Source organism: Elephas maximus, chromosome 4 (genome assembly GCF_024166365.1).
Source record: "Elephas maximus indicus isolate mEleMax1 chromosome 4, mEleMax1 primary haplotype, whole genome shotgun sequence".
Lineage (NCBI taxonomy): Eukaryota > Metazoa > Chordata > Mammalia > Proboscidea > Elephantidae > Elephas > Elephas maximus.
Window position 1 is genome coordinate 38,158,494 of NC_064822.1, and position 17,141 is coordinate 38,175,634.

General features: G+C 40.2%; 1 protein-coding gene across 7 annotated transcripts in view; it reads right to left on the bottom strand.

Moving 5' to 3' along the window:
• Window positions 1-17,141, bottom strand: part of CACNB2 (calcium voltage-gated channel auxiliary subunit beta 2) — a 411,715-nt gene that overhangs the window by 112,344 nt on the left and 282,230 nt on the right. The gene's annotated exons all lie outside the window — the stretch shown is intronic.

Here is a 17,141-nt window from a genome sequence, read left to right on the forward strand (position 1 = left end):
GTGTTTTGAAAAGACCTCTTCATGTTATCTTAACCAAAAACTACTCAGTAATTATTTTTTGCTAAAAAATAACTGAAGTAGCCAAAAACCATTCGACATATCACTCACTGCACTGGGCATGGGGGGAAATACACATGAATCCTGATCCCTCTGTCTGAGGTTACGTATGGCTATGGAAGCGAGGCAAAAGCTTTCAAAAAAAGTTAAGTTAAAGACAAAGATGGCAAAATGGGACCAAATCCAATGGTTCAGGATTCCATTTGCACATTCCCTATCACTCAGCAGATCACATGACTCATTCAGTCCACAAATATGAAGGATTTAAATTTTAAGTGTTGAGAGAACAAGTCTCAGTCCAAGTTGCTCCCAGTTTACATATCTGGGGAGAGAAATAATCCAAAGTGGTATGAGGAGGGCTGTAAGAGATCACAAACAAGCTGTTGGGTGGTAGGAGGTGACCAATGAGGAGAAAGGGAGGGCTAGTAGAGGACAATGGTGCACGCCAACCCAGGCACATGGATGCTGAATGATAGGGATATTGAATGAGTGGAGCCCTAAGCTTTGGGCAGAAAAAAATCCTGCTGCTGGAAATAGTTAATGTTTCACTTATTTTATGAAGCAGCCAGAAAGACAGCAGGTGGTCTCTGACTGGGAAAAAGGACAATTAGACATTAGGAATCCCTGGGTGGTGCAAACCGTTAACATACTCTGCTGCTAACTGAAAGGCTGGAGGTTTGAGTCTACCCTGAGGCACCTTGGAAGAAAAGTCTGGCAGTGTTATCTCTGAGAAAATCAGCCACTGAAAACTATGGAGCATAGTCCTACTATGACACGGGGTCTCCATGAGTCGGAATCAACACGATGGCAACTGGTTAGCCTTACAGTTCTGTAATCTACAGTCAAGACCCCCTCGTAACAGCCTGTCAGAGTCCTGGTTACCTATACTGAGCAGATAATCTAGGCAACAACAAATACATAGATCACATTTTATGGGAGTTAACACAAGATAACTCAGAAGCTCACAGACAAGTGAGCCCACCTAAGGCACACATCCACACACATCAAGCACTGAAAAGGTTAGCTTCTACTATCAATTAAACTTGAAAGGGTCTTTCAGTTTTGTTCAGTTTCATACAGGCCACTGAAAAATCTAAACAGAACAAAACATCGAAATCACTAATCATTGACATCTGTTTAAACTAGAACCCCCTTAACACCCATAGCTCATGAAAGTATTTAGAGTATTGTACATTGGCCCACTCTTCCCTTCCACACTAGACTAAACATTATAGCTAAAACCAGAACTCTAAGAATTTATGTGTAATCCCCTCAAGTATCTGAGAGCAAAGGAAAATACTCCCCATACTCAGGGCAATGTTCTATAGTTCCTCAGTCATCAATCATTCTAACTGGAGGAAGGTTAATAAGAGGTTCTTATACTTTGCATACCCTTAGGTATATGGACTTGTTCCAGGGGTCTGCGAAGGCCCTGGAAATACAAGCCAAGCTGCGTGGATGTACATCTGAACATTTCACTGGGGAAAGCCCACAGATTTCATCATATATTGAAAGGCATTGTATGACTCAGAAGAGATAAAGAACCACTGTTTAAAAAAAACAAATCCTTAAGTAAAGGGGTGGGGCGCCACGTGGGTGATGTTCCAAAGAACATTTTTCAGCCAAACAAATAGCACATGTAATTTCAGGGAAATAAAACAGGATTAGTTCATTGGAAAATTATTAGGTACCCTGTTTTTCTAACTGAAATTAATAGTTTTTCTTGAGTCAGAGTTAACAATGGCTAACTGACTTACACTAATATAAAAATATTTTCCACACATATGAATCTTTAAGGGAAAAAAAATTATTCAAGCTCTTCTCTTATAAAGATACTACATCTTACCAAAGGCCTGATTTTTTTTTTTAAATCATATCAAGATATTTATCTAAAGTATAAGAAATAAATGGGCCATGCTTTGAAAAATTCCCAGAAAATCTAGGAGAAATTTCAAGTATCATGCTGAGGTATAAACATGATATGTTTTAAAATAATGATAACAATAAATCTTTCAGTTCTCGTATTTTCTGGAACCCAAATCTCTTTGGATAGGGTCAAATTCAAATGGATGTCAAATTAAATTCTAGATTGCAGATGGCTATATCAGCATCGTGAAACTTGAATTAACAGATCCATGCTCAAAGAATATGCATGGCTTTATATCAAAAGATTAGTGCCAAAACACACATTTATTAAGGGGCTGAGGTTAAATAAAACATTTAAGATTTGAATAATATTTGAATCCCTTTATCTGACTTTGGCCAGATAATCCATCAACCTGATCACTTCAGTAAGAGGGTGCTAGGTCCCTGGGTGCACAAATGGTTAACCACTTGACTACTAGCCAAAAGGCTGGCAGTTCAAATCCACCCAGAGATGCCTCAGAAGACAGGCCTAGTGATCTGCTTCCAAAAGGTCACAGCCTTGAAAACCCTACGGAGCAATTCTACTCTGTGCACATGGAGCGCAATCAATCAGAATCAACTCTACGGCAACTGAGAGCAAAAACTCAGAGGTAGACCATGTAGTAAAAAGGGCACTGTTATGGATTGAATTTGAATTATGTTCCCCAAAAATGCATGTCAACTTGGCTAGGCCGTGACTTCCAGTATTGTGTGATTGTTCACCATTTTGTCACCTGATGTGATTTTCCTCCATGTTGTAAATCCTAACTCTATGAAGCTAATGAGGCAGGATTAGAGACAGTTATATTAATGAGGCAGGACTCAAACTATAAGATGAGGTTGTATCTTGAGTCAATCGCTTTTGAGATATAAAAGAGAGAAGTGAGCAGAGAGATATAAAAGAGAGAAGTGAGCAGAGAGACATGGGGACCTCATACCACTAAGAAAGTACTGCCAGGAGCAGAGCGTGTCCTTTGGACCTGGGGTCCCTGAATTGAGAAGCTCCTAGACCAGGGGAAGATTGATAACAAGGACCTTCCTCCAGAGCCGACAGAAGCAGAAAGCCTTCCTCTGGAGCTGGCGCCCTGAATTCAGACTTCTAACCTCCTAAACTGTGAGAGAATAAACTTCTGTTTGTTAAAGCCATCGGCTTGTGATATTTCTGTTATAGCAGCACTAGGTGACTAAGACAGGCACTAAACATAGAGTAGTGCACAGACCTTAGCTCCCTCTCTGAAACACAGATGTGTGACCTGGAACCACATCCCCTGTGCCTCAGTGCTACTGACTTTTCTTTCTCTAATTTTTAAGCGAGGAGTTGAATAAGACGGTATTGTACACGTGGGTGTTACAAATGGTTAACACGCTCAGCTGCTAACCAAAAGGCTGGCAGTCTGAGTCCTCCCAGAGGCACCTCAGAAGAAAGATCTGGCACTCTACTTCTGAAAAATCAGCCACTGAAAACCCTACGGAGCACAGCTCTTCTCTGACACACATGGGGTTCCCATGAGTCAGAACTGACTCACAGGCAATTGATACATTACCACACAGTTACTTTTAAGATGTCCTCTTAGACTGAGCTCCTTGAGAGCAGGAACCAAAGCTTCACAATTTTTCATCCCCTAGTATAACACACACCACAAGGCAGGTGACCAATGTAAGTGTGGTTAATGACTAAGGCATTAATATAGTATGTGGAGATTTTTATCTTTCAAGAATTTCCATTTTGTATATCCATGATATGACCAATCTGCTTCATCCTACTTAAACTCACAGTATAAGCAAATAGTGGAACATGTAGAGGAAAAGCAAGTAATATTGTGCCTAATCTGGCTACAGTCATTTTCCTGGTTCTGTCAGTGGCAGCCAAAGCTCTGCTTTAATTCCTTGTGAATGTGTAATGTTGGTTTGCCTTGTAAACAAACTTGTAACTTGAATCCTATCTGTAAGGAATGTAGGGTAACCCAAATGTAAGGTTACAATTGGTCCAAGAAGTATTTCATTCAAGGATGACTGTACTTCCCCTAAGATGACGAAAGAAATAGTTGTTTCAAATCCAGGGAATTGTAACTGGGAAACCATGGAATCCAAAGCAGGGAAAACTAAAACTACATTTTTACTTATCTCCTGCCAGGAGAAAGACAATTTCTAGGACATCACTGGAATATCAATAACGTTGACAGCTAATTTCACAATGCATCTTTTTCCCTAAGAGCAGGGTTTAGTTAAAAAAAAAAAAAAAAAGCTACCTAATTTCTTCAAAACTACCACTAAAGCTATTTCTAAACCTTCCTTTACAATGCGTTCCCATCTCTCTCCAGTCAGTCGTAACATCTCACTTCACATTTTGGCTGCTATAATTTTAAGACCGTTCTTTTCATTCAGTCTCTTAGAAGCAGACAACACTTAACGAAATCCCTTTTCAAATAGCTGCATTGTAACTAACTGGGTCCCCTTCTAATCTTCTCTCCCTTGCCCTAGTTAAACTTTGTTTCTTCAGCATTCCTCCTACAACCTATTTCCTGGATATTTTATTCTTTTTCCCTTTCTGTACAGAAGGGTCTATTCAAATATTTCCAGGCACACTCCATTTATATATTCTTTTAACTAAGAATACAACACACATGCACTTCCTGGGAGAGCTTAATTTAACCAAAAGCTTATTCCATTTAATGAATTTTGGCTCAAGATTTTCAACGAGTGTTAAAGTTTTAAAGTTCAAAAACACAATAAAATCAGCAGTGTAAGGGGGAAAAAGTAACTTATTTTGCTTTTGAGTTCTAGCTGTGTTCTGTATACTCAACATAAAAAAAAAAGCAGAGGTAGTATTTTTACTTTTAACATCATTTTAATAGTTGCCCTGTTTTGTTTTTGCTCGTACAGTTAAAGAAAAAAAATTCCTTATTCGTTTAATCCTCCAAAAGCATGGAGCATGTCATACAGCAAGAGGATAATAAAGAGGTGGCATCAGTGCCTTTTTGGTTTACATCTTTCCAAGAGGGGCTCATTGAACACAGAGCTGAATAGATCCTTTGAGACAGAAGCCTGGACTCTTGTCCTAATTCTGCCACTTATGAGCTAAGTGACCCTCCCTGGGCAAGACATTTCAGTACCTACCTTCAATTTTCTCATTCATAAAATGAGGGTAAGTGTTTGTGCTCCCTTCCTCACTGAGTGGAAACCCTGGTGGCGTAGTGATTAAGAGTATGGCAGTTAACCAAAAGGCTGGCAGTTCAAATCTACCAAGTGCGCCTTGGAAACTCTATGGGGCAGTTCTACCTGTCCTATAGGGTTGCTATGAGTCTACATCCACTCAGCGCCAATGGGTTTGGTTTCCTCACTGAGTAATTGTAAGGACCAAGCAAAATAACACAATGGGAAGGCAAACAATAAGATACCACACAAACATACACTATAATTATTACTTGCTGATGGTGCATCTTAACAGGATCATTGAGGGAAAAAAAAATACTTCAGTGAGGTTATTATAAGGTAAGTTGAGAATTAACTGAAGTGTAAAACAAAATTAAACCAAGATAACAGCTTTTGTTGGACCCTTCAGTTGACAATCCATCTTGCTAACCTTAAGAGAAGCACATGGTTAGTTAGTAAAGACTCTGCTCCCAAAGAGACAGTCTCATAACAACAAGGGCATCTATAATCAGAAGTGCCCTCCTTCCCTTTCTTTCAGCCCTCCCCTCTCCTAGCAGCATCAAGGTCCCCATCTGACAGCATCTGGCTCACACTGCTGTTGGTCTAGCACCACATCGCTCTCTGTGAGTGTCACACATTTCTGGACTCTCCATTAGACTGTGAGCTTCCTGAGGGCATACACCACACCTAATTCATCTTTAATTTCCCTTCTCCTATCCTTTAGCTCACAGGTGGCATACTGATTAAGAGCTTGGCTACTAACCAGAAGGTTAGCAGTTTGAATCCACCAGTTGCTCCTTGGAAATCCTATGAGGCAGTTCTACTCTTTCCTACAGGGTCACTCTGAGTTGCAATCAACTTGGTGTTAATGAGTTTTTTTTTTTTTAATTCTCCATCTCAAGACCTGGTGGTGCAATGGTTAAATGCTCAGCTGCTAACCAAAAGGTTGGCAGTTTGAACCCACCCCGCTGTCCCTAGAAGAAAGACCTGGCAATCTGCTTCTGTAAAGATTACAGCCAAGAAAACCCTACGGGACAGTTCTACTCTGTCACACCTGGGGTCACTATGAGTCCAAATCGACTCGATGGCATCCAACTAACTGCAACAACATCCTCTAGCTCAAGAGCACAACACTACTCATCAAATGTTTGTTAATTAAATAAATTCTACTCTCTCACAATTTTCGACATCTTTTTTTTTTTTTTTTCTATTCAGCCATTGGTGGACAAAACTCAGAAGTAAAGAAAGAGGATGACTATTTTAACTGCTGTATAAAAGTCTTTGTGAGGTTCCCATTCATGTCTGGTAGAGAAAAAAGAGGGGAAGAATTGTGTGTTTATAGCTGTGTTTATAATGATACAACAAAGATTTTCAGTTAACAGCTGTCTAAGAAAAAAAAAGGTGGGGCTTGAGCTGCAAGGTTTATAATAATTCCTTCCCCAATCCATTTATGGTTTTAAAATAGCCAGATCTGTATTATGTTAGCAGTCCTTTTAAGGGTTCTTACCCAAGAATGCAATTTTAAATGTGGGCCAAACTCAGCCATCTAGAATGTTCATTAATAAAAACCATAAATCTACTGTCGAAGAGTGTTGAGTTAGAGTATCAGGTTCTCTTTAAAATACAGGAGTCTTACCCAAAAGAAACTTAAAACTTACTCATCGGTGGACTGCCAAAGTAAACATAATCATAAAGAAATAAATAACAATCTCTAATTTTCCCCCCAAATATTCAGGTGTTACTCAGACAAAAATGCATATGAAAAGAGCAAGAGAAAGTGTTAAACCACTCTTGATAACCGGGGCAGGGAAATGTACCAGCAGGACTAACAAGTATAGAGCACGCCTTTAATCTCCAGAGGCTCAAAATCTACTTCAGGATCCAGGACGTGTGCCTGGGTAACGCGGATGGGGATGCAGCCTGACCAGACAGTGAGCTGCCGAGATCAGGTAACAGTGTAAATGCCAGCCACATCCCACTCAGGTCTACAGCCACTGGGTATTACAGATTTGCCTTACAGCACTTAACCACTGAGCTAGAAATGAATAACTTTTAACATAGTAATGACTATACAGAGTAGTTTACGGTCACTGTGTATAACTAAAGAGGTAACAAGAACAGTTGTTTATACCTTCTAATATGAACCCCCCATTAGACACTGGGCTCCTTGACAGCAGGATCTGTATGGTCCAGTTGCCTGTGCCTATCATGAGGGTCCTAGGCAGGGGGAGAGGAGACCATGAACCCCACCAAACCTGATACATACCAGTTCATTCAGTCATCACTAGAACTCTGTGAGGCAGGTGTTATTTTCATTTTGCAAATGGCAAGCCTGAACTTCACACAGAACTTACCGAAAGGCCCAGCAGCCAGTACACAGCAGAGATGGAATCTGAATTCAGGTTTCCCAGACTTGAATAATTGCAACAGAAACCACATGACTGACAAAGCCTAAAATATCTACTATCTGACTCTTAGTAGAAAAAAAATTGCCAACCCTAAACTGAGGCCTCAAACTTGGGAGGATGGATGAAGGTAATGGTGATAGAAATAGGAAACTGCAGAGAAGAAAGGTTTTGAGGGAAAAGATGAGGAGCTTAATTTTAAGTGGGTGGCAGAACTGACAGAGATGGAGGAAGAGGAAGGCATGACGTATCAACACTGGAGAAAGGTCAAGACCAGGGTGCAGGCTTAAAGTGATGGCTAAGGCCATGAGAGGATGAGAGAGTAAAGGGAAAGATGGCAGTGGTTTAAAACTTGTTATGGAGGTGACACCCAAAACTCAAAGGCAAACTTACAAGGAAGTCCCAATACATACAATGAACGGAGAGAGAGCTGTGTTGGCTGAATCCCAGGTGGACCATACAGAGCTGCGATGTGATTACTTACTTTTGTCTGTGGCCTTTTTAGCCATGGTCTTCTGACTCCCACCCAGGTGACTGGGTGGAGCTGTGCAAATAAGATTATAGTGGCCCACAAAGGGGACTGGCCAGTTTTGCCTTAAAAGAGAGCCAATTCCCAGGATAGGAACCATTCCCAAAGCCAACTCTTCAGACAGGGATTGGATTGGACAATGGGTTGGAGAGGGATGCTGGTGAGGAGTGAGGTTCTTGGATCAGGTGGACACTCGAGACTATGTTGGTATCTCCTGCCTGGAGGGGAGATGAGAGGGTAAGAGAGGGTTAGAAGCTGGTGAAATGGATATGAAAAGAGAGAGTGGAGGGAGGCAGTGGACTGTATCATTAAAAAGTATCATTAGGGGGAGAGTAATTGGGAGTTTTTTTAGCAAGGTGAATATAAGTTTTTATGTGAGAGGCTGACTTAATTTGTAAACTTTCACTTAGAGCACAATAAAAATTACATATTAAAAAAAAAAAAAAAAAAACAGAGCCAATTCCAGAGCAGAGAGGAGGATCCTACCTCAACTAAGGAAGAAAAGCCAGGTGCAGACAGTGCATTCTTTGGACCTGAGATTTCTGTGTGTTGAGAAGCTCCTGGAAGCAGGGAACCAGGGAAGAGCTGTAACCTTGAAGACGGTGAGAAGCAGTGGCAGAAGAGACGCAACAGCAGAGACCCAGCAGCAGGAGATGGCATGGTGGGCTTACTGAGAAAGCTGAGTGCCTTTGGGCAGAGGCTGAGGGCCAGGAAGAGGCATCCCTTCGAGCACAGCTGGGGCGAGGCTGTCCTGATGAAAGAACTGTATCCTGAGTGTTCCTGAGCTTGAATTGTAACTATTAATTCCCTTATAATAAACCCCATATTCGTGAGTATAGTTCTGTGTGGTCACTGCAATGAATTATCAAACTCGGTAGACAGTGCTGTGGGAGGGACGGTTGGTGTCAGAATTAGTAAAGATGGCTGAGGGAGGAAGCTTATCTGACCTCTGTCTCATAGGCATCAACAGCCTTGGGCTGTTGATCTTGGTTCTCCTTCTCCTTTGTGGGATTGGAGGAGGTCAGACGCTGCCCCCAAGCCATTTTTTACAAGAGCGCAACCTGCTGGGCACCCCTCTGCCATCTGCAGCAGGTCCTGAAGAGCCCATGGATTCCCTTGGATTCTACAGAGCTCAATGTGAAAACCAATGGTGTGTCTAAAGCAGTAAAGTCAATAGGTCCAGATCTGAGAACGTGGTTGACTGTACATCCACATGTCCATTGAGGGACTGAAAAAATAGCAGAAGAAATTGAAAAGGAACAACCAAAGAGGTAGGAGGAGGAGGCTCGTGTTGTAGTTGTGTTACCGGAATAAGGTTCTTGCCTCTCACTGGTCAAGAATGAGCAGGTCAGGCGCATAGTTTTCCGCACAAGCAAAGCTTTATTGAAGAGGCTTGCAAGCAGAGATGAGGAGGGCCTAGAGCAACGCTTAACCTCATCTCACAGAACAAAAGACAGGCCTGAGTTTTTAAAAGTTCATGGGTGGGAAAAGATTCATGTTTATTCATAGACACAGGTGGGGATATGTTAACTAAGGTGCACGCAGCAGCTTTCCAAGATGGTTCCTGCCCTGGAGGCCTCTGGGATTCGTAGCAGGATTTACTATGGGGAGTCGCACCTGCGCAGTCTCCCACTCCCTAGGTTTGATTCCCCGGCTGGGGCCGTAGCCCCTCACTGCCCCTGGTGGAAGGTCACATAGCGGTCACAAGTTGATGTTCTGCGCATGTCCCTAAAGCTGGTCTTCTCCAACTGCTTTTGAAAAGGCAACTTTAAAGAAGTTTGCTGGCTATTTTTAGATACCCTGCCCCATTGTTCTGGGGAATGGCTTTGTTTCTGCACCCTGGCCCATTTCTTGTTATTTTGTTTGCATATTTGGGGGCCCCTCTGTTCCTTGTCTTACTAAGTCTCTAGGTTCCACACTCAACCCCTTATTACCTCCCTGATAGTATAGTTTATTTCTCTTTTACGTATTTCTCCTCTAACCACAGCAGTTTCTTCACTATTTCTCAAATAGGCACCCTCCCATCTCAGGGCCTTTGCTCCATGTCTTAGTTGCTGTAGCCAGCACCTGCAAGACAAAACTGAGTTACGAGAGGAGAGAAACAAGGTTCAGGTTTGCAGAGAAGTGAAGGGAAAGCCTGATAAACAGTCAATAAACATGATTATTAGAAAGTCACTAGAGATCATCAGTAAAGAAGTAGAGACAAATTAGGTTCAAGATGCTAAAGTCTAAGTGGGAAGAAATGAGAGAAATGGAAGCAGGGGAGAAAAACTTGGTGTAAGAAGGTTGGCAGTAGAAGGAATGGAAAAGATAGGATGGAACAGTTGACAGAGTTGTTTGCTTTAAAAGGCAAAGGGGTAAGGAGGAAAGATCAGTATGGCAGATTGTTTGCGAAAATAGCTGCAACAATTCCCCTGCCTGAATCCAGGTACTAGGTAGTTCTCTCCTACAATGACTGGGGCTTAGCCGTGTGACTTGCTTTGGCCAATGGGACATTAACAAACATGACACAAGACACTTTGACATTGTTTGTTGAAGGCTGTTCTCCCTTGATGTGTTTGAAACTCTGCAACCAGCATGTGAACGAGCCCTAACCAACCTGCTGGAGGATGCAAGAGCACATGGAGAAGAATGAAATGTCAAGCTGACAAACGCCAAATTCTAGACACAGGCACAGAGCCATCCCAGATCATCTAGTTACCAGCTAATCTGCCAGCGTCACTGATGAATGGGAGGGAATCATGACCTACATGAGACAGTGACTGTTTTAGCCACAAGTTGAGAGTGATTTGGTCTGTAGCAAAAGCTACATCAGTAAAAAGAAATACAGAAATCAATGCCATATGTATTGTTACGATCGATCATAAATTTTCACAAATATTTCAAAAGGCTATAAATTTTTTTTTTTTTTTATATAAAGACATAAAACTTTTATTTTTCCTCTTATAGCTTCCAAATTTTCTATGAATAGTAACCAGGTAGTGATTTTTTTTAACTATTATTTTTATTACTATTATTGATAACTAACATTTGAGTGCTTAATTCTGACTCAGAGTCCCTGGGTGGTGAAAAGGGTTAATGTGCTCAGCTGCTAACTGAAAGGTTGGAGGTTTGAGTCCACACAGAGCCTCCTCAGAAGAAAGGCCTGGCAATCTACTTTCAAAAAATCAGCCCATGAGAAATCCTGGAGAGGCTTTACTCTGACACACATGGAGTCTCCATGAGTCAGAATTAACTCAATAGCAACTGGTTTTACAGTAGGAAAGGAAATAGGTGAGCAGAAAATCACCATTCAAGCTCTCAAGTTTGTTTGTAATTGCTGCAGTTGATTTGCTTAGCTTCACACTTCTGCTTAGTACTACAAGATACACCGAAGGGAGCAGGCCCAGTGTTTCAGATGGTCAGGTAAGTGGGCAAATTACAGTATAAAAGTGTGTGTCTGTACCTACTCAGTCACACCTATGAGCTGGCATAGATGTCTATCCCAGGTGAAGGGACCTTCACAGACTTTTTATTCCTTAGAGGTAGAACAATACAATTTAAACTAATGTGATCTGGGCAACAAACTGACCTACACTGCTAAAAATTAAGATGTATTTAGCCACTTTACTAACTCTAAATATTTGGAAGGTAATGTTTTGAGTAAAACAGAGTGGACAATTTTTCACTGCAAGAATTGAGAGACAGCATTGAAACCAACATTGGGAAAATAATTTTAGCCTAAAATACTTTCATAAGAATGCCTGTCATATGTTGTGGTTGTCACGATGAGACACCTCTGTTGGATTTTTTTCTCTTACCATTTAAATGAAGTTGTTTTTCTATGAGTTCCTCTCTAGTTTCGTACCTGCCACATGTTCTTTGTACTCTAATAGTCTGTTCTGTGGATTTCAGAATGTGTACAATATAGGCATAAACATGTACTCGTCCCTTACCACCCATGTATTGGTGGTGAAATAATTTGGAAAAGGATAGTGATGATGGCTCTACAACACGATAAATGTAATTAATGCACTGAATTATAAATGTAAAACTTGCTGAGTTGGCAAAAGTTTCATGTATATACATATCTGTGTGGAAACCCTGGTGGCGTAGTGGTTAGGTGCTACAGCTGCTAACCAAAGAGTCGGCAGTTCGAATCCGCCAGGTGCTCCTTAGAAACTCCACGGGGTAGTTCTCCTCTGTCCTATAGGGTTGCTATGAGTCAGAATCAACTCGATGGCACTGGTTTTTGGTTTTTGGTGTGTGTGTGTGTATCCACAATTTTAAAAAAAAAAACATTTAATTAGAGAATAAATCCAGGTTCTCAAATGTCTAATAAACTGGAGAACCTAAAAAAGAGCAAAATACAGGAGGAAGAAATTATCAAAGAAAAAAAAAATTTAAATCATAGTAAAAAAAGAAATAATAATAGAACTTGCCCTTCTGAAGTGATGGCCGTTCAAAATGAAAGCATGAGAAGCCAAGTGAAATAAATACCTAGGCACATTGTGGTAAAATTTCAAAATGCCAAAGAAAAAACAGTTCCCAAAATATTAGAATTAAAAAAAATAAAACCAGACTCAAAGACAGAATGACACTCGCAATCACAACAGCAATGTTGGAAGCTAGAAGACAACAAAATATAAAAGATGACAACTTGAAGGAAAATATTTTCCATCCTTGAATACTATACCCAGCCAAACTATTAATTAAAGGTGAAGGTAGAATAAAGACACTTTCAGTCTGTTAAGACATCAAAAAATTAAGTTTTCTCTGGAGGGTTCCATGCATTCTTGCTGCCAAGGCTTTACTTACATTGCAACCCCAGGTCTAGGGGGCACTTCCCTCTTCTCCACTCCCCACTTTCTACTTCATAAGCTAAACTCCATCTGCCTATCCTATAAAGTCCAGTTTGAAGCCACCACCTCCTGCAAGAAGGTTTTTCTGTCCCTGACAGCAGGGTGTAATCTTTCCCCTTGCATGGCCACAGCCATCTCTACTCAATCCCAAGTACTTTTATTAAAATGATTTAAAGTCAAGAACTTTCTCCTCCAACCAAGCAATGAACATTTTCTGCAGGCAAAATACCTGCCTGTTTATCTTTGTGGATCTGGCTTTGCAGTCAGGCCTACCTTCCAACTGTGCCTAATACAGTTTCGTTAATATAGTACACATTCAATGACAAGGGAACAATAGGCTTAATATGTAATGTTACCTATTCTACTGAGAATACACACTAAATCTATTTTTTATCTCTGCTCCAATCCCTACCACATCCAGGTCTCCCAACTCAAAGTCTTGGCCTATAGGAGAGAAGGAATCTGTTTTGAAGAATGAGTGGAGAGGTAGAGAGATATTCTTTCAATCAAAAGAAGATGATCATATGATCCAGCAATTCCACTCCTAGGTATACACTTAAGAGAAATGAAAATATACATCCCCCCCCCCCAAAAAACTTGTACACGAATGTTCATAGCAGCATTATTTACAACATGCAAAAAGTGGAAACAACCCAAATGTCCATTAAGTGATGAACGAGTAAATAAAATGTGGTATGCCCATGCAATGGAAGGATATTTGGCAATAAAAAAGGAATGAAGTACTGATACATGCTGCCATAAGGATGAACCTTGAAAAGATGATGTAAGTGAAAGTAGCCAGTTCTAAAAGTCCACCTACTGTATGAGTCTACTTATATGAAATATCCAGAAGTGTCAAATCTACAGGGACAGAAAGCTAATTAGCAGTTGGCTAGGGATGAAGAGGTTGGGGAGAAATGGGGAGTGACTGATAATGGGGACAGGGCTTCTTTTGCACAGGGTAATGAAAATGTTTTAAAATTGCTTGTAGTTGATGGTTGCACAACTCTGAATATACTCAAATCTACTGAATTACACATTTTAAATGGGTAAATAGTATAGTATGTGAATTATATCTGAATAAAACTTTTTTTTTAACTTTTAATGTGAGAATAAATTAAATTCACCTATTACTTTCTTTAAGGCAATATCAAAAAGCATTAACTTAAACTAGGCAGGATCTGCAAGGTACGCCAAAACTGAACAGGGCTGAAACACTCATCTGGAATCAGAAAGCACGAGTTAGAAAACAAGGTCACGTCAATGGATATTTATTTTCTTCAAAATTAAGATTTAATTCTGGTCACTGTACAGGTCACTAGTTTAAGAGACACCACAACAAAGTGGTGGAGAACGTTGGATTTTATTCTTGGAAGCAAAGAGTGCCTCATTATGTAACCCTCTGCAGGCCACACTTTTTAAAGGCAATTTCTCTAGTTTCACTACTTGCCAATCTATTTCACATATTGTAAAGACAATTAACGGATAATGTAGTTCATATTTATATAGTACCAGGATCTCGAAGCACTGCTGAAGTTTAACCCAGTTTTACTACAACAGATCTGCAGGGGCACTGAGTAAAAGCACTCACTTTTTGTATGAAGAGTGCTATGATGGTAACAAAACAAATGGAGAAAATTTTGGATTCTTCCACAATGCATGTGCAAAGTGGTTTACTGCCTAAAATAAAAGATGAATTCATGTATTTTTAAACTTTAAGGCTTCATTTTGAAACAGGTCCCAAAAGAGCATGATGATATACTGACAGATGGGGATAAATAAAATAAACCCTGGTAGAGTAGTTAAGAGGTACAGCTGCCAGCCAAAAGGTCGGCAGTTCGAATCCACCAGGTGCTCCTTGGAAACTCTATGGGGCAGTTCTACTCTGCCTGATAGCATCACTATAAGTCGGAATCAACTCAATGTCAACGGGTTTGGGTTTTTTTTGTTTTGTTTTAATGAAGAACTAGCCATCTATAATCCCTCTCTTGTATTTCTTCCTCAAGAATATCAGAATTAATAACCCAAATCTACCACACCATGATTTAAATATAAACTTAAATCTTAGTCCTTTTCTATCTCCTTTCAGAACATATTCAAATTCTAATTTGCCCAAATGTGACTTATCTGAACACATCAAAGGTTTAAGATCTTGACCCAACTGTAAAGAAGGAAGATGGATGTCATTAAACTATTTTCATTAGATGTAAAAAAATAGCCCTTCAATTGTCTTGCATTTGTTTTAAATTCACATTTCCTTTCATCTCCTACACCGTTTATAACTATAAACTTTTTAGGCTGTATGACAAGTGATATGAACATGGTTTGATCTAGGATCAACATTCTGAGCCACACTAGGTTGAAAAGACATTTAAAAGAACCCTGGTGGCACAGTGGGTAAGTGCTATGGTTGCTAACCAAAAGGTCAGCAGTTTGAATCTGCCAGGCACTCCTTGGAAGCTCTATGGGGCAGTTCTACTCTGTCCTATAGGGTCTCTATGAGTCAGAATTGACTCGACAGCAGTGGGTTTTTGGTTTATGTAGCTGTGTCCCTTACCCATGAGCGGTAACAGGCAGAGTCACAGATAAAAATGTTCTAATTGGGTAACTGAAGGCTTTGAAAAACAAACCTACGGTGCATTGGGTTATGATATGAATCCAAGAATCTGTTCAATTTTTATATGTAAAAATTACATGAATAAATTTGCTACAAATAGAAAAATCTTATTTCTGTACTACAAACTGTTTTATTTTCCTTAACTCTTCTTTGCGCCCTGAGCAAAATACACAAAGTAGAATTCAGATTCTAAATTGCAACACATATTAACTACACTGCTAATCTGTGGCAACTAATTCTACGGGGCATATGTTCATTATTTATTTTTTTCATTATTTAATTTCATCCATCATCTAATTTTGACTTAGTAATGAGATCCTGTGTGGTACAAATGGCTAAGCGCTCAACTGCAAACCTAAATGTTGATGGTTTGAACCCACCCAGAGGTGTCTTGGAGGAAAGGCCTGGCAATCTGCCTCTGAAAGGTCACAGTCTCGAAAACCCTATGGAGCAGTTCTACTCTGCACACATGGGGTTGCCATGAGTAGGAATCAACTTGATGGCAACGGGTTTGGCTTAATGTTTTAAAAATGCACTGGGTTACTGGGTTGGGTAACTTCCATAGAGCAGATCGGCTTATGGCAAAGGGGCCACACTTTGCTTTATCAGCTTCCACTGTCACAAAACCCTCCCTGTGGCTGCTGTTTATGAGTTGTCTCACAGTTAAGACAGTGTCAGACCTGGAGACGATTTCTCTGCCAACTAAGGTGAGAACATTGTTTTGATGTACAGAAATACTGCTTTTTAAAAGTCAAGGTCTCCTGGCAGCTCCTTTGTGAAGTACTATGGCAGCTGTGCTAGAGGTCATGAATATTACATAAGAACCGTCCTTGCATTCAAACCAGCATCTCCAAGCCACATTCCCATAGCAACACACATAGATTTCACTCCTCTCAGACATGGAGCAGCCAGCAGAAATGTTCTAATGCTACCTTTATTTTGTAGCAGGCGAATGCAGTACCTACTCTTTTCAAAGCAGTAATTTCTTTCCAATGCAAACCAACAACCTTGTTAAAATATGTTCTCTCAGAAGTTACCGCATATCACACAAATCAAGGGACCTTAAACTTGAACATTAGATGCTTTAGAAATAGCTGCTATTCGGAATGACTGCATAGAAAAAAGTATTCAAATCATGACAATTAGGTAAACAAAACACACCCTGAACTAAATTTTCTAGCTATATATTTCACAGCTGATTTTCTGAATCGACTCGACAGCACTGGGTTTTCCATATATATATAAGGAGCTCCAGTGGCATAACGGTTAAGCACTCAGTTATTACGCAAAAGGTCAGTGGTTTGAACCCACCCAGCAGCTCTGAGGAGGAAAGACCTGGATTTCTGCTTCTGTAAAGATCACAGTCCAGGAAACCCTATGGGGCAGCTCTACTCTGTCATGTAGGGTCATAACGAGTCGGAATCGATTCAATGACCCACAACAACATCCAAATATACACACTTCATTATGATGGGATGGAAGAGTTCCAAGGGAAGGAATTGTTTTTTGATTAATAAAATCCTTCATTGCTTTATTTTTTAAAAGCATAATGCAATCCATTTTTTTTTTAATGCAAGAAAATACTATTAAAAAACACCTATGGAATAAAATTTGGGGGATAAATTGTTCAAGTG